Below are 15,142 nucleotides of genomic sequence, written 5' to 3'. Positions count from 1 at the left end.
GAGTCATTGTACCATCTACATTAATCTAGTATAGTATAGAGAGTCATTGTACCATCTACATTAATCTAGTATAGAGTAGAGAGTCATTGTAACATCTACATTAATCTAGTATAGAGTAGAGAGTCATTGTAACATCTACATTAATCTAGTATAGAGTAGAGAGTCATTGTAACATCTACATTAATCTAGTATAGTGTAGAGAGTCATTGTAACATCTACATTAATCTAGTATAGAGTAGAGAGTCATTGTAACATCTACATTAATCTAGTATAGTGTAGAGAGTCATTGTAACATCTATAATAATCTAGTATAGAGTAGAGAGTCATTGTAACATCTACATTAATCTAGTATAGTATAGAGAGTCATTGTAACATCTACATTAATCTAGTATAGAGTAGAGAGTCATTGTAACATCTACATTAATCTAGTATAGAGTAGAGAGTCATTGTAACATCTACATTAATCTAGTATAGTATAGAGAGTCATTGTAACATCTACATTAATCTAGTATAGAGTAGAGAGTCATTGTAACATCTACATTAATCTAGTATAGAGTAGAGAGTCATTGTAACATCTACATTAATCTAGTATAGTGTAGAGAGTCATTGTAACATCTATAATAATCTAGTATAGAGTAGAGAGTCATTGTAACATCTACATTAATCTAGTATAGAGTAGAGAGTCATTGTAACATCTACATTAATCTAGTATAGAGTAGAGAGTCATTGTAACATCTACATTAATCTAGTATAGAGTAGAGAGTCATTGTAACATCTACATTAATCTAGTATAGAGTAGAGAGTCATTGTAACATGTACATTAATCTAGTATAGAGTAGAGAGTCATTGTACCATCTACATTAATCTAGTATAGAGTAGAGAGTCATTGTAACATCTACATTAATCTAGTATAGTATAGAGAGTCATTGTACCATCTACATTAATCTAGTATAGAGTAGAGAGTCATTGTACCATCTACATTAATCTAGTATAGAGTAGAGAGTCATTGTACCATCTACATTAATCTAGTATAGAGTAGAGAGTCATTGTAACATCTACATTAATCTAGTATAGAGTAGAGAGTCATTGTACCATCTACATTAATCTAGTATAGAGTAGAGAGTCATTGTACCATCTACATTAATCTAGTATAGAGTAGAGAGTCATTGTAACATCTACATTAATCTAGTATAGAGTAGAGAGTCATTGTAACATCTACATTAATCTAGTATAGAGTAGAGAGTCATTGTACCATCTACATTAATCTAGTATAGAGTAGAGAGTCATTGTACCATCTACATTAATCTAGTATAGAGTAGAGAGTCATTGTAACATCTACATTAATCTAGTATAGAGTAGAGAGTCATTGTACCATCTACATTAATCTAGTATAGAGTAGAGAGTCATTGTACCATCTACATTAATCTAGTATAGTGTAGAGAGTCATTGTACCATCTACATTAATCTAGTATAGTGTAGAGAGTCATTGTACCATCTACATTAATCTAGTATAGAGTAGAGAGTCATTGTACCATCTACATTAATCTAGTATAGAGTAGAGAGTCATTGTAACATCTACATTAATCTAGTATAGAGTAGAGAGTCATTGTACCATCTACATTAATCTAGTATAGAGTAGAGAGTCATTGTAACATCTACATTAATCTAGTATAGTGTAGAGAGTCATTGTAACATCTATAATAATCTAGTATAGAGTAGAGAGTCATTGTAACATCTACATTAATCTAGTATAGAGTAGAGAGTCATTGTAACATCTATAATAATCTAGTATAGAGTAGAGAGTCATTGTACCATCTACATTAATCTAGTATAGAGTAGAGAGTCATTGTAACATCTACATTAATCTAGTATAGAGTAGAGAGTCATTGTACCATCTACATTAATCTAGTATAGAGTAGAGAGTCATTGTACCATCTACATTAATCTAGTATAGAGTAGAGAGTCATTGTAACATCTACATTAATCTAGTATAGAGTAGAGAGTCATTGTACCATCTACATTAATCTAGTATAGAGTAGAGAGTCATTGTACCATCTACATTAATCTAGTATAGAGTAGAGAGTCATTGTAACATCTACATTAATCTAGTATAGAGTAGAGAGTCATTGTACCATCTACATTAATCTAGTATAGAGTAGAGAGTCATTGTAACATCTACATTAATCTAGTATAGAGTAGAGAGTCATTGTACCATCTACATTAATCTAGTATAGAGTAGAGAGTCATTGTACCATCTACATTAATCTAGTATAGAGTAGAGAGTCATTGTAACATCTACATTAATCTAGTATAGAGTAGAGAGTCATTGTACCATCTACATTAATCTAGTATAGAGTAGAGAGTCATTGTACCATCTACATTAATCTAGTATAGTGTAGAGAGTCATTGTAACATCTATAATAATCTAGTATAGAGTAGAGAGTCATTGTACCATCTACATTAATCTAGTATAGAGTAGAGAGTCATTGTAACATCTACATTAATCTAGTATAGAGTAGAGAGTCATTGTAACATCTACATTAATCTAGTATAGAGTAGAGAGTCATTGTAACATCTACATTAATCTAGTATAGAGTAGAGAGTCATTGTACCATCTACATTAATCTAGTATAGAGTAGAGAGTCATTGTAACATCTACATTAATCTAGTATAGTGTAGAGAGTCATTGTAACATCTACATTAATCTAGTATAGAGTAGAGAGTCATTGTAACATCTACATTAATCTAGTATAGTGTAGAGAGTCATTGTACCATCTACATTAATCTAGTATAGAGTAGAGAGTCATTGTACCATCTACATTAATCTAGTATAGAGTAGAGAGTCATTGTAACATCTACATTAATCTAGTATAGTATAGAGAGTCATTGTACCATCTACATTAATCTAGTATAGAGTAGAGAGTCATTGTAACATCTACATTAATCTAGTATAGAGTAGAGAGTCATTGTAACATCTACATTAATCTAGTATAGAGTAGAGAGTCATTGTACCATCTACATTAATCTAGTATAGAGTAGAGAGTCATTGTAACATCTACATTAATCTAGTATAGTGTAGAGAGTCATTGTACCATCTACATTAATCTAGTATAGAGTAGAGAGTCATTGTAACATCTACATTAATCTAGTATAGAGTAGAGAGTCATTGTAACATCTACATTAATCTAGTATAGAGTAGAGAGTCATTGTAACATCTACATTAATCTAGTATAGTGTAGAGAGTCATTGTAACATCTACATTAATCTAGTATAGAGTAGAGAGTCATTGTAACATCTACATTAATCTAGTATAGTGTAGAGAGTCATTGTAACATCTATAATAATCTAGTATAGAGTAGAGAGTCATTGTAACATCTACATTAATCTAGTATAGAGTAGAGAGTCATTGTAACATCTACATTAATCTAGTATAGTATAGAGAGTCATTGTAACATCTACATTAATCTAGTATAGAGTAGAGAGTCATTGTAACATCTACATTAATCTAGTATAGAGTAGAGAGTCATTGTAACATCTACATTAATCTAGTATAGTGTAGAGAGTCATTGTAACATCTATAATAATCTAGTATAGAGTAGAGAGTCATTGTAACATCTACATTAATCTAGTATAGAGTAGAGAGTCATTGTAACATCTACATTAATCTAGTATAGTATAGAGAGTCATTGTACCATCTACATTAATCTAGTATAGTATAGAGAGTCATTGTAACATGTACATTAATCTAGTATAGTGTAGAGAGTCATTGTAACATCTACATTAATCTAGTATAGAGTAGAGAGTCATTGTACCATCTACATTAATCTAGTATAGAGTAGAGAGTCATTGTAACATCTACATTAATCTAGTATAGAGTAGAGAGTCATTGTAACATCTACATTAATCTAGTATAGAGTAGAGAGTCATTGTACCATCTACATTAATCTAGTATAGAGTAGAGAGTCATTGTAACATCTACATTAATCTAGTATAGAGTAGAGAGTCATTGTAACATCTACATTAATCTAGTATAGTATAGAGAGTCATTGTACCATCTACATTAATCTAGTATAGTATAGAGAGTCATTGTAACATCTACATTAATCTAGTATAGAGTAGAGAGTCATTGTAACATCTACATTAATCTAGTATAGAGTAGAGAGTCATTGTAACATCTACATTAATCTAGTATAGAGTAGAGAGTCATTGTAACATCTACATTAATCTAGTATAGAGTAGAGAGTCATTGTAACATCTACATTAATCTAGTATAGAGTAGAGAGTCATTGTAACATCTACATTAATCTAGTATAGTGTAGAGAGTCATTGTAACATCTACATTAATCTAGTATAGAGTAGAGAGTCATTGTAACATCTACATTAATCTAGTATAGAGTAGAGAGTCATTGTAACATCTACATTAATCTAGTATAGAGTAGAGAGTCATTGTAACATCTACATTAATCTAGTATAGAGTAGAGAGTCATTGTAACATCTACATTAATCTAGTATAGAGTAGAGAGTCATTGTAACATCTACATTAATCTAGTATAGAGTAGAGAGTCATTGTAACATCTACATTAATCTAGTATAGTGTAGAGAGTCATTGTAACATCTACATTAATCTAGTATAGTGTAGAGAGTCATTGTAACATCTACATTAATCTAGTATAGTGTAGAGAGTCATTGTAACATCTACATTAATCTAGTATAGAGTAGAGAGTCATTGTAACATCTACATTAATCTAGTATAGTATAGAGAGTCATTGTAACATCTACATTAATCTAGTATAGTGTAGAGAGTCATTGTAACATCTACATTAATCTAGTATAGAGTAGAGAGTCATTGTAACATCTACATTAATCTAGTATAGAGTAGAGAGTCATTGTAACATCTACATTAATCTAGTATAGAGTAGAGAGTCATTGTAACATCTACATTAATCTAGTATAGAGTAGAGAGTCATTGTAACATCTACATTAATCTAGTATAGAGTAGAGAGTCATTGTAACATCTACATTAATCTAGTATAGAGTAGAGAGTCATTGTAACATGTACATTAATCTAGTATAGAGTAGAGAGTCATTGTAACATCTACATTAATCTAGTATAGTATAGAGAGTCATTGTAACATCTACATTAATCTAGTATAGTGTAGAGAGTCATTGTAACATCTACATTAATCTAGTATAGAGTAGAGAGTCATTGTAACATCTACATTAATCTAGTATAGAGTAGAGAGTCATTGTAACATCTACATTAATCTAGTATAGAGTAGAGAGTCATTGTAACATCTACATTAATCTAGTATAGAGTAGAGAGTCATTGTAACATCTACATTAATCTAGTATAGAGTAGAGAGTCATTGTAACATCTACATTAATCTAGTATAGTGTAGAGAGTCATTGTAACATCTACATTAATCTAGTATAGAGTAGAGAGTCATTGTAACATCTACATTAATCTAGTATAGAGTAGAGAGTCATTGTAACATCTACATTAATCTAGTATAGAGTAGAGAGTCATTGTAACATCTACATTAATCTAGTATAGAGTAGAGAGTCATTGTAACATCTACATTAATCTAGTATAGAGTAGAGAGTCATTGTAACATCTACATTAATCTAGTATAGAGTAGAGAGTCATTGTAACATCTACATTAATCTAGTATAGAGTAGAGAGTCATTGTAACATCTACATTAATCTAGTATAGAGTAGAGAGTCATTGTAACATCTATAATAATCTAGTATAGTGTAGAGAGTCATTGTAACATCTACATTAATCTAGTATAGAGTAGAGAGTCATTGTAACATCTACATTAATCTAGTATAGTGTAGAGAGTCATTGTAACATCTATAATAATCTAGTATAGAGTAGAGAGTCATTGTAACATCTACATTAATCTAGTATAGAGTAGAGAGTCATTGTAACATCTACATTAATCTAGTATAGAGTAGAGAGTCATTGTAACATCTACATTAATCTAGTATAGAGTAGAGAGTCATTGTAACATCTACATTAATCTAGTATAGAGTAGAGAGTCATTGTACCATCTACATTAATCTAGTATAGAGTAGAGAGTCATTGTAACATCTACATTAATCTAGTATAGTATAGAGAGTCATTGTACCATCTACATTAATCTAGTATAGAGTAGAGAGTCATTGTAACATCTACATTAATCTAGTATAGAGTAGAGAGTCATTGTAACATCTACATTAATCTAGTATAGAGTAGAGAGTCATTGTACCATCTACATTAATCTAGTATAGAGTAGAGAGTCATTGTAACATCTACATTAATCTAGTATAGTGTAGAGAGTCATTGTACCATCTACATTAATCTAGTATAGAGTAGAGAGTCATTGTAACATCTACATTAATCTAGTATAGAGTAGAGAGTCATTGTAACATCTACATTAATCTAGTATAGTGTAGAGAGTCATTGTAACATCTACATTAATCTAGTATAGTGTAGAGAGTCATTGTAACATCTACATTAATCTAGTATAGTGTAGAGAGTCATTGTAACATCTACATTAATCTAGTATAGTATAGAGAGTCATTGTAACATCTATAATAATCTAGTATAGAGTAGAGAGTCATTGTAACATGTACATTAATCTAGTATAGAGTAGAGAGTCATTGTACCATCTACATTAATCTAGTATAGAGTAGAGAGTCATTGTAACATCTACATTAATCTAGTATAGTGTAGAGAGTCATTGTAACATCTATAATAATCTAGTATAGAGTAGAGAGTCATTGTAACATCTACATTAATCTAGTATAGAGTAGAGAGTCATTGTAACATCTACATTAATCTAGTATAGTATAGAGAGTCATTGTACCATCTACATTAATCTAGTATAGTATAGAGAGTCATTGTAACATGTACATTAATCTAGTATAGTGTAGAGAGTCATTGTAACATCTACATTAATCTAGTATAGAGTAGAGAGTCATTGTACCATCTACATTAATCTAGTATAGAGTAGAGAGTCATTGTAACATCTACATTAATCTAGTATAGAGTAGAGAGTCATTGTAACATCTACATTAATCTAGTATAGAGTAGAGAGTCATTGTACCATCTACATTAATCTAGTATAGAGTAGAGAGTCATTGTAACATCTACATTAATCTAGTATAGAGTAGAGAGTCATTGTAACATCTACATTAATCTAGTATAGTATAGAGAGTCATTGTACCATCTACATTAATCTAGTATAGTATAGAGAGTCATTGTAACATCTACATTAATCTAGTATAGAGTAGAGAGTCATTGTAACATCTACATTAATCTAGTATAGAGTAGAGAGTCATTGTAACATCTACATTAATCTAGTATAGAGTAGAGAGTCATTGTAACATCTACATTAATCTAGTATAGAGTAGAGAGTCATTGTAACATCTACATTAATCTAGTATAGTCATTGTAACATCTACATTAATCTAGTATAGAGTAGAGAGTCATTGTAACATCTACATTAATCTAGTATAGAGTAGAGAGTCATTGTAACATCTACATTAATCTAGTATAGTGTAGAGAGTCATTGTAACATCTACATTAATCTAGTATAGAGTAGAGAGTCATTGTAACATCTACATTAATCTAGTATAGTGTAGAGAGTCATTGTAACATCTACATTAATCTAGTATAGAGTAGAGAGTCATTGTACCATCTACATTAATCTAGTATAGTGTAGAGAGTCATTGTAACATCTACATTAATCTAGTATAGAGTAGAGAGTCATTGTAACATCTACATTAATCTAGTATAGTGTAGAGAGTCATTGTAACATCTACATTAATCTAGTATAGAGTAGAGAGTCATTGTACCATCTACATTAATCTAGTATAGAGTAGAGAGTCATTGTAAAATCTACATTAATCTAGTATAGAGTAGAGAGTCATTGTAACATCTATAATAATCTAGTATAGTGTAGAGAGTCATTGTAACATCTACATTAATCTAGTATAGAGTAGAGAGTCATTGTAACATCTACATTAATCTAGTATAGTGTAGAGAGTCATTGTAACATCTATAATAATCTAGTATAGAGTAGAGAGTCATTGTAACATCTACATTAATCTAGTATAGAGTAGAGAGTCATTGTAACATCTACATTAATCTAGTATAGAGTAGAGAGTCATTGTAACATCTACATTAATCTAGTATAGAGTAGAGAGTCATTGTAACATCTACATTAATCTAGTATAGAGTAGAGAGTCATTGTACCATCTACATTAATCTAGTATAGAGTAGAGAGTCATTGTAACATCTACATTAATCTAGTATAGTGTAGAGAGTCATTGTAACATCTACATTAATCTAGTATAGAGTAGAGAGTCATTGTAACATCTACATTAATCTAGTATAGTGTAGAGAGTCATTGTACCATCTACATTAATCTAGTATAGAGTAGAGAGTCATTGTACCATCTACATTAATCTAGTATAGAGTAGAGAGTCATTGTAACATCTACATTAATCTAGTATAGAGTAGAGAGTCATTGTACCATCTACATTAATCTAGTATAGAGTAGAGAGTCATTGTAACATCTACATTAATCTAGTATAGAGTAGAGAGTCATTGTAACATCTACATTAATCTAGTATAGAGTAGAGAGTCATTGTAACATCTACATTAATCTAGTATAGTGTAGAGAGTCATTGTAACATCTACATTAATCTAGTATAGAGTAGAGAGTCATTGTAACATCTACATTAATCTAGTATAGTGTAGAGAGTCATTGTAACATCTATAATAATCTAGTATAGAGTAGAGAGTCATTGTAACATCTACATTAATCTAGTATAGAGTAGAGAGTCATTGTAACATCTACATTAATCTAGTATAGTATAGAGAGTCATTGTAACATCTACATTAATCTAGTATAGAGTAGAGAGTCATTGTAACATCTACATTAATCTAGTATAGAGTAGAGAGTCATTGTAACATGTACATTAATCTAGTATAGTGTAGAGAGTCATTGTAACATCTACATTAATCTAGTATAGAGTAGAGAGTCATTGTACCATCTACATTAATCTAGTATAGAGTAGAGAGTCATTGTAACATCTACATTAATCTAGTATAGAGTAGAGAGTCATTGTAACATCTACATTAATCTAGTATAGAGTAGAGAGTCATTGTACCATCTACATTAATCTAGTATAGAGTAGAGAGTCATTGTAACATCTACATTAATCTAGTATAGAGTAGAGAGTCATTGTAACATCTACATTAATCTAGTATAGTATAGAGAGTCATTGTACCATCTACATTAATCTAGTATAGTATAGAGAGTCATTGTAACATCTACATTAATCTAGTATAGAGTAGAGAGTCATTGTAACATCTACATTAATCTAGTATAGAGTAGAGAGTCATTGTAACATCTACATTAATCTAGTATAGAGTAGAGAGTCATTGTAACATCTACATTAATCTAGTATAGAGTAGAGAGTCATTGTAACATCTACATTAATCTAGTATAGTGTAGAGAGTCATTGTAACATCTATAATAATCTAGTATAGAGTAGAGAGTCATTGTACCATCTACATTAATCTAGTATAGAGTAGAGAGTCATTGTAACATCTACATTAATCTAGTATAGTGTAGAGAGTCATTGTACCATCTACATTAATCTAGTATAGTGTAGAGAGTCATTGTACCATCTACATTAATCTAGTATAGTGTAGAGAGTCATTGTAACATCTACATTAATCTAGTATAGTGTAGAGAGTCATTGTAACATCTACATTAATCTAGTATAGAGTAGAGAGTCATTGTAACATCTACATTAATCTAGTATAGTGTAGAGAGTCATTGTAACATCTACATTAATCTAGTATAGAGTAGAGAGTCATTGTAACATCTACATTAATCTAGTATAGTGTAGAGAGTCATTGTACCATCTACATTAATCTAGTATAGTGTAGAGAGTCATTGTAACATCTACATTAATCTAGTATAGAGTAGAGAGTCATTGTAACATCTATAATAATCTAGTATAGAGTAGAGAGTCATTGTAACATCTACATTAATCTAGTATAGAGTAGAGAGTCATTGTACCATCTACATTAATCTAGTATAGTGTAGAGAGTCATTGTAACATCTACATTAATCTAGTATAGTGTAGAGAGTCATTGTAACATCTACATTAATCTAGTATAGAGTAGAGAGTCATTGTACCATCTACATTAATCTAGTATAGTATAGAGAGTCATTGTAACATCTACATTAATCTAGTATAGAGTAGAGAGTCATTGTACCATCTACATTAATCTAGTATAGAGTAGAGAGTCATTGTAACATCTACATTAATCTAGTATAGAGTAGAGAGTCATTGTACCATCTACATTAATCTAGTATAGAGTAGAGAGTCATTGTAACATCTACATTAATCTAGTATAGTATAGAGAGTCATTGTACCATCTACATTAATCTAGTATAGAGTAGAGAGTCATTGTAACATCTACATTAATCGAAGTATAGAGTAGAGAGTGATAGTAAAATCTACATTAATCTAGTATAGTGTAGAGTCATTGTAACATCTACATTAATCTAGTATAGTGTAGAGAGTCATTGTAACATCTACATTAATCTAGTATAGAGTAGAGAGTCATTGTAACATCTATAATAATCTAGTATAGAGTAGAGAGTCATTGTAACATCTACATTAATCTAGTATAGAGTAGAGAGTCATTGTAACATCTACATTAATCTAGTATAGAGTAGAGAGTCATTGTACCATCTACATTAATCTAGTATAGTGTAGAGAGTCATTGTAACATCTACATTAATCTAGTATAGTATAGAGAGTCATTGTAACATCTACATTAATCTAGTATAGTGTAGAGAGTCATTGTACCATCTACATTAATCTAGTATAGAGTAGAGAGTCATTGTAACATCTACATTAATCTAGTATAGTGTAGAGAGTCATTGTAACATCTACATTAATCTAGTATAGTGTAGAGAGTCATTGTACCATCTACATTAATCTAGTATAGAGTAGAGAGTCATTGTAACATCTACATTAATCTAGTATAGTGTAGAGAGTCATTGTAACATCTACATTAATCTAGTATAGAGTAGAGAGTCATTGTACCATCTACATTAATCTAGTATAGAGTAGAGAGTCATTGTAACATCTACATTAATCTAGTATAGAGTAGAGAGTCATTGTACCATCTACATTAATCTAGTATAGAGTAGAGAGTCATTGTAACATCTACATTAATCTAGTATAGAGTAGAGAGTCATTGTAACATCTACATTAATCTAGTATAGAGTAGAGAGTCATTGTAACATCTACATTAATCTAGTATAGAGTAGAGAGTCATTGTAACATCTACATTAATCTAGTATAGTATAGAGAGTCATTGTACCATCTACATTAATCTAGTATAGTATAGAGAGTCATTGTAACATCTACATTAATCTAGTATAGTATAGAGAGTCATTGTAACATCTACATTAATCTAGTATAGTATAGAGAGTCATTGTACCATCTACATTAATCTAGTATAGTATAGAGAGTCATTGTATCTAATTAATCTAGTATAGTATAGAGAGTCATTGTACCATCTACATTAATCTAGAGAGTCATTGTACCATCTACATTAATCTAGTATAGTGTAGAGAGTCATTGTAACATCTACATTAATCTAGTATAGAGTAGAGAGTCATTGTAACATCTACATTAATCTAGTATAGAGTAGAGAGTCATTGTAACATCTACATTAATCTAGTATAGTGTAGAGAGTCATTGTACCATCTACATTAATCTAGTATAGAGTAGAGAGTCATTGTAACATCTACATTAATCTAGTATAGTATAGAGAGTCATTGTACCATCTACATTAATCTAGTATAGTATAGAGAGTCATTGTACCATCTACATTAATCTAGTATAGAGTAGAGAGTCATTGTAACATCTACATTAATCTAGTATAGTGTAGAGAGTCATTGTAACATCTACATTAATCTAGTATAGTGTAGAGAGTCATTGTAACATCTACATTAATCTAGTATAGTGTAGAGAGTCATTGTAACATCTACATTAATCTAGTATAGTGTAGAGAGTCATTGTAACATCTACATTAATCTAGTATAGTGTAGAGAGTCATTGTAACATCTACATTAATCTAGTATATAGAGAGTCATTGTACCATCTACATTAATAGTGTAGAGAGTCATTGTAACATCTACATTAATCTAGTATAGTGTAGAGAGTCATTGTAACATCTATAATAATCTAGTATAGTGTAGAGAGTCATTGTACCATCTACATTAATCTAGTATAGAGTAGAGAGTCATTGTACATCTACATTTCTGTGAAGTATATTTTCCATAAACATAAATATTGTTTTCAGCTGTTTGAAACTGGTGTCGAAACTAGAAGCATTTCGATTGATGTACAAAACTGAAAGTAAAAGATGCAACAAAAACAAATTTAAGAACAGGAAGCATAGAAGTAGCTCACACAGAACAGATCTACCACTTCTTAGACTTGTTTTCAAGTAGATTTGACAGATCTATAACTCACATTTCTATGTGAATTTTGTTCGAGTTCGCCCAGAAAGTTATATACTTGGTTGTTGCTGCTAGGCCACCTTTTGGTCTCTAGTACCCCTGAAGCTGCTAGGCCACCTGTTGGTCTCTAGTACACCCCTGAAGCTGCTAGGCCACCTGTTGGTCTCTAGTACACCTGAAGCTGCTAGGCCACCTGTTGGTCTTTAGTACACCTGAAGCTGCTAGGCCACCTGTTGGTCTCTAGTACCCCCCTGAAGCTGCTAGGCCACCTGTTGGTCTCTAGTACCCCTGAAGCTGCTAGGCCACCTGTTGGTCTCTAGTACACCTGAAGCTGCTAGGCCACCTGTTGGTCTCTAGTACCCCCCTGAAGCTGCTAGGCCACCTGTTGGTCTCTAGTACCCCTGAAGCTGCTAGGCCACCTGTTGGTCTCTAGTACACCTGAAGCTGCTAGGCCACCTGTTGGTCTCTAATACCCCCTGAAGCTGCTAGGCCACCTGTTGGTCTCTAGTACCCCTGAAGCTGCTAGGCCACCTGTTGGTCTCTAGTACACCTGAAGCTGCTAGGCCACCTGTTGGTCTCTAGTACCCCTGAAGCTGCTAGGCCACCTGTTGGTGTCTAGTACACCTGAAGCTGCTAGGCCACCTGTTGGTGTCTAGTACCCCTGAAGCTGCTAGGCCACCTGTTGGTCTCTAGTACCCCTGAAGCTGCTAGGCCACCTGTTGGTCTCTAGTACACCTGAAGCTGCTAGGCCACCTTTTGGTCTCTAGTACCCCTGAAGCTGCTAGGCCACCTGTTGGTCTCTAGTACACCTGAAGCTGCTAGGCCACCTGTTGGTCTCTAGTACACCTGAAGCTGCTAGGCCACCTGTTGGTCTCTAGTACACCTGAAGCTGCTAGGCCACCTGTTGGACTCTAGTACCCCTGAAGCTGCTAGGCCACCTGTTGGTCTCTAGTACCCCTGAAGCTGCTAGGCCACCTGTTGGTCTCTAGTACCCCTGAAGCTGCTAGGCCACCTGTTGGTGTCTAGTACACCTGAAGCTGCTAGGCCACCTGTTGGTGTCTAGTACCCCTGAAGCTGCTAGGCCACCTGTTGGACTCTAGTACCCCTGAAGCTGCTAGGCCACCTGTTGGTCTCTAGTACCCCTGAAGCTGCTAGGCCACCTGTTGGTGTCTAGTACACCTGAAGCTGCTAGGCCACCTGTTGGTGTCTAGTACCCCTGAAGCTGCTAGGCCACCTGTTGGTCTCTAGTACCCCTGAAGCTGTCAAACTGCACAGTCAAAGAACAATCCATGCTACACTGTACTTTCAGAAGTTGTTTTATTGAAAAAATAATGTCGAAAATATTATGTACATTGACAAACTAATTATATGAATACAATACTTGTTTTTACCATGTCAAAAGTATTTCTTAAAATTGCAATTACATACTGAGTGCACAAAACATTAAGAACATCTTCCTAATATTGAGGCCCCCTTTAGCCATCAGAACAAGCTCAATTCGTCGGGGCATGGACTCTACAAGGTGTTGAAAGCGTTCCACAGGGATGCTGGCCCATGTTGACTCTACAAGGTGTCGAAAGCGTTCCACAGGGATGCTGGTCCATGTTGACTCTACAAGGTGTCGAAAGCGTTCCACAGGGATGCTGGTCCATGTTGACTCTACAAGGTGTCGAAAGCGTTCCACAGGGATGCTGGCCCATGTTGACTCTACAAGGTGTTGAAAGCGTTCCACAGGGATGCTGGCCCATGTTGACTCTACAAGGTGTTGAAAGCGTTCCACAGGGATGCTGGCCCATGTTGACTCTACAAGGTGTTGAAAGCGTTCCACAGGGATGCTGGCCCATGTTGACTCTACAAGGTGTCTAAAGCGTTCCACAGGGATGCTGGCCCATGTTGACTCTACAAGGTGTTTAAAGCGTTCCACAGGGATGCTGGCCCATGTTGACTCTACAAGGTGTCTAAAGCGTTCCACAGGGATGCTGGCCCATGTTGACTCTACAAGGTGTTGAAAGCGTTCCACAGGGATGCTGGCCCATGGTGACTCTACAAGGTGTCTAAAGCGTTCCACAGGGATGCTGGCCCATGTTGACTCCAATACTTCCCACAGTTGTGTCAAATTGGCTGGATGTCCTTTTGATACACAAGGGACAGTGTTGAGGGTGAAAAACCCAGCACCCCTGTTCAAAGCCACTTACTTTTTGGTCTTGCCCATTCAGCCTCTGAATGGCACACATCCACAATCCATGTCTCAATTGAGCCCCACAGTGGAGGTGTCATAATACCCATAAAACCTAGCGGTTGAACAGGTAAATGGTTGCATTCATTTTTTTCCACTAAGAGAGTTTAGAAACATATATACAGGGGAATATATTGATAAAAGTCACCTTTGCCCGAGAGAGTTTTACACAGTTATCAAAAAGCCACGTCAGGGTGAACCTACACCAAACACAGTCCTTATTGTCAGTGTTCCTAAAATCCCCTGTGGGAAAAATGAATGGAACCATTTTCCTATTTGACCGCTAGGTTTTATGGGTATTATACTGTGGTACTCTATTGTCCCAAGGCTTAAAAATGTTTAACAAGTGAAATCAAT

This window comes from Oncorhynchus nerka, linkage group LG8 (genome assembly GCF_034236695.1).
Source record: "Oncorhynchus nerka isolate Pitt River linkage group LG8, Oner_Uvic_2.0, whole genome shotgun sequence".
NCBI lineage: Eukaryota > Metazoa > Chordata > Actinopteri > Salmoniformes > Salmonidae > Oncorhynchus > Oncorhynchus nerka.
The sequence above is the reverse complement of the archived record's forward strand: the minus strand, read 5'-3'. Positions refer to the sequence as shown.